Source organism: Enhydra lutris, unplaced genomic scaffold, assembly GCF_002288905.1.
Source record: "Enhydra lutris kenyoni isolate GAN:26980312 unplaced genomic scaffold, ASM228890v2 scaffoldscaffold96, whole genome shotgun sequence".
In the NCBI taxonomy this organism is placed as follows: domain Eukaryota; kingdom Metazoa; phylum Chordata; class Mammalia; order Carnivora; family Mustelidae; genus Enhydra; species Enhydra lutris.
Window position 1 is genome coordinate 2869619 of NW_019154180.1, and position 4426 is coordinate 2874044.

The window sequence follows — 4426 nt, forward strand, 5'->3', positions numbered from 1 at the left end:
TCGGCCCAGAGGCCTATGGTCAGACATCCCCTTCCCTCAGGCCTGGCTTCCTTTTCACCTCGTCCCATCCTGATCCGCAGGTGTCCCTCTGACCAAGAGGGCATGCCCAAGGCAAGGGGGCATTGTGGGGCTGCCCGATGACGATGGTCACACTGGGACCCGGCAGCCCCTGGTTCACACACAGTTTAGTGTGGGGGTGGGGTGCAGCTGGGGAGGCTGGGGGGTGTGGAACTCCCCAACCCCGGCTTTTTCCAGAGGACAAAATGGGGTTCTCGAGGGAAGGGAGCTGCCTCGAGGTAGTCAGGGAGCTGGTAGAAGGACCAGCCTGAGCTGGCCTGTGCCCAGAGGCTGCTGGGGCCCTAAGGGCTGGGGTCCATGCTTGCCACCCTAGCTCTGCCCAAGTGTGCTTTGCTCAGGAATTAGGAGGCCTTGGCCCCAGAGCCCATGGCAAAAGCCCACAGGCTGCTTGCAAGGCCCAGCCCCTCTCCTTTCCCAGCCGTGGCCATAGGACCTGGCAGCCTGGGGCGGGCAGCTTGGCCTGTGGTGGGCCTCACAGGTGCGCTGTGTATAGAGACAGAAACCCCATTCATGGGGGCCCCTGGGCCCGGTCCAGTGGAGAATAAATGCAGGCCTTAGAGCAAAAGACCAAGAGCACTCGAGTCCAAGAAAAAAATCAATCTCTCTTTCTCTTCAGGTGGGAGAAGGGGATGTTGGGGGGAGGTTCAGGGCAAGGCCTAGGGAGGTATTTGTTTTGGGGGGGTCCTTCTTGGGGGAGGGCTGGAGTAGGTGGGGGAGGCTCCTAGCGCTGGAGGTCAGGGAGCAGAACTGTGGTGCACCGCCCCGCTCGTGTCCCATCCTGCAGTGGCGGTCACTTCCACCTCTCCCAGCCATTCATCCCCTCTGCTGGCCCAGGAGGCCTGCATGGCCCAAGTGAAGTGGCCATGAAGAGTTTGATGCTCCCAGTCCCAGCTCTTTGGGTGGGGTGCTGCCCTGGAGGGGCCCTGGCCAAGCAGGGGCCGAGCCTGAGAGAGCCCATGGCCACACCAACCCTGTGGGCCCGCTGACCCCACAGCCGCCGCTGCCCAGCTGGCCTGGACCCCCCAGGGGTGAGTAGGTGACACCAGCAGGAAAAGGCTGACATGAGGGGACCCTCTACTTTGTTATTGGACTCTCCCCCCAGGGGTGGGGGCAGAAGGAGAGAAGCCTGGTCACCCCAAGGCTGCCCACCCAGTGCTCACCTTGGGTGTTTCCGAGGGGGCTGGGGGGTACCCACGGGCCTCAGGGAACCCTCTCTGGAGGGCAAGGGGGCACGACAGACTCTGGGAGGCCTGGGACCCATAGCCCAAGGGGAGGGCAGGGGAGGAAAAGAAGCGCCCCCCAGGAGGGGCCACTGCAGCTGGGACTGGAGTAATGGAACCAGGTTTGCTGGGTGGGGAGTCAGCTCCCTAATAACTACTGAAGAGACCGGGAGACTTGTGGGAGGCTGAAAGTGCGGGACCCAGGGCTTGAGAGAAGCAGCACAAGGGGCCCCAGGAGACTAGCTAGGGTGTGACCATGTTTGTGTGCCCCACCCCGAGGCCCAGGTGTGGGATGGGAGGAGCTGGTGGTTGGGCCCAGGACCCCCAAGGGATGCCCATGGTCAGAGCTTGTTAAGCTGGGGCTGCCCTGTGTTAGAGGGGAGGCAGGCAGGGTAACCTTGCACTCTGCTCTCTCTCTGGTGCTTGGGGTCCTCTGCTCTGGGGCTGTGAAAAGGCAGGCAGGAGATACTTGGTGGCCTCCAGGGTCTGTGACAGAAGGCCGAGAGCTCCTGACAGTAGGAGAGACAAGCAGAAGTGAGGCTTGGGCGGAGAGAGGAGGGAGGGGTGCCAACCTGTGACTGATCACCCCTTTAGGACGGAAGTGCCGCTTCTCAGCCAGGTGGGGGGCCAAGCACCCCCCGCCAGTCTCTATCAGCCCCTTCTACAGGTCAGGTGCAGCCCAACTTCGACAACAGCGGCCTGGACAGACCTGAGGAAGGGCACCTGGACTGGCCACAAGTGCAGCCTGCCTTCAAGGAACGAGCCCACAAAGCCCCCAGCCAGGCCCCAGCACCCAGCTGGAAGGCTCCCGCCAGGCCAGGGCTGGCTCAGAGGAAGGAGTCGCCACAGCAGTCTGGGAGCAGAGTGGAGTCCCAGCCACGGGCCCTAGCCAAAATGGGGGCTGAAGCAAGGCCCCAGGCCGCCAAGCTCAGGCCCTTGCAGGCCAGCAGGACCCCCCCAAGCCCAAGAGGGGGCAGTGGCCACCAAAGAGGGCCAAGGCAGGAAAATAGGAGGTCGGGGAGCCAGGAGAAAGGGCCCAAAGCCCAGGAGGCCTCCCAAAGGTGAGAACTGGTCAGGACAGGAAACCCCCACACGGAGCCCGCAGGAGGTGATGAGGCTGTGCCTGATCTCCAGTGGCTGAGGCTTGGTCCGTCCTCACCAATCACACCGGCATCACTGGCCCCTCGCCCCGCCCTGCTCTGTGTGCCCGACCTAAGCGGCCCCGGGGCAGGCTGGAGAGGAACCTTCAAAGGCAGCTCCTCTGCCCCAGCTTCAGGGCCCCCATTTGAGCTGTTGTCCTTTGTGCTGTGCTGCAGTTTGGCTGGTCAATCTGCCGGCAGGCCCGGGGCGGCCCAGGCATCTCCTGTCCCTCGGCAGGCCTCTTGCTCTGTGACCAGCCTGGGGCCGTGTTTGTTGTCCTCCAGGGGCCTTCCACCAACCCAGCTCAGGGGTCCGGCATCAAAAGAAGGATCACAGCCAAGGCCAAGGTGGCAGCAATACCAAGGAGACCACAGGCCGCGGGTGGAAAAGGCCTAGAAGCTGGCAAGGGCCCAGACACAGGTTCACAGACCTGGGCACTGCAGAACGGGTCATGCCCTCCCTGCCCGCCTCCTGCGTCTTGACCCAAGCAGATGTCGCCTGCAACAATGTCAAGACGAAACACATCCCTGCCCTGGCTGACCCTGGCCTAGCCATGCTCTACCTGGCAGGTAGGTGACCCCCGCCCCCATACTCACTCCTGTGACCGGAGTGAGAGGGCTACACCCTCAGCCACTATGACTGCTGCCTTGCGGTACCTGGAAATGGCCCACCTCCCTGTGGGTCCTGGTTGGCAGTGAGAAGATGCCCTGACTTGAGACAGTCAGAAGAACCAGCTCCAGGGGTGCCTGGGTGGCTCAGTCGGTGAAGCATCTGCCTTTGGCTCAGGTCAGGATCCTGGGGGTCCTGGGATCGAACCCTGCATCAGGCTCCCTGCTCCGTGGGGAATCTGCCTCTCCCTTTGCCTTTACCCCTCCCCCTATTCATGCTCTTTCGCTCTCTCTCTCTCTCTCTCTCTCTCTCTCGCTCTCAAAGAAAAAAATAAAAAAGTGCCAGCTACTCTGGCTCATGTTGGGGAAGTCCCGGCAGAGGGGAGGGGGACAAGGGAATATAACCACCCCATGTCTGCACAGAGAATGAAATTGCCAAGGTCCCAGCACAAGAACAAGCTGGATGCCCGAGGCCCGCACCCCATGCCTTCATGGTGTGCAGCAGCATCCCCACTCATGCGACCAGGGGGTCAAGCCTGGGGAGGAGGGCTGGCAGGTCTGAGATGGCTCCAGGTGTCGATTGCTTCTCTCCTGGGGGTCAGGGCCTGGAGGGGTTGTTGCGCGGAGTCCCCAGCATGGCGGGGACCCAATGATTTGGGATGACACGGCCCAGAACTGGGTGTGGAGAGCAGCACAGATCCTCAGGCCCCACAAGGGAGCATTGGTTCTGTAAGAAACTGAGTAGCGGCTCTCTAAACCCTCACGGACCTGGTCCAAGTGGGAACAGGGAAGCCACAATGCAGCCAGATAGGTGTCCCCTGGGCAGGATCGGCCCAAAGCCATGCCCAGAAAGCCTAGCCTGGCTGGTGACACCTCAGTCCCCAGGCTTCTTTTCTCCCCCCAACCCGGCTCCCCAGAATCTGACAGGGCTGGAGCAGTTGAACCTGGATGGGAACTCGCTACCCGCAGAGCCAGCCAGCCTTGCCCGCCTCCCTGCAGGAACTCAAGCCCAACTACAGCCTCCTGCAGGGCCTGCAGCCCAGCAGCTTCCGGGGTGTGGCCAGGCCCCAGGGGAAGGGGCTGAGGGGGCCTAGGGGGCGGGGGAGGCTGAGGGAAGGCGGAGTTGAGGGAAGGGTCTGCGGGGGAGGGGGGGGTTACTGGCTGGGGGACAGAGGAGGGAGCACCGGCCTGGGAAAGCAGCCCTGGCCTCTAGGGGTGGGGAGTCTCCCTCAGGGGGCCTCTGGAGCTCTGCAGCGGGCTTCACCTGTGCTGCAGGGCTCAGCCAGCTGCTGACGCTGGAGATGGAAGGGAGCCCTTCTGACCCCTCTGCAGCCTGCTTTACCTGAGGCCCGACAGAAACTGTCTGCGGACCACCCCCCC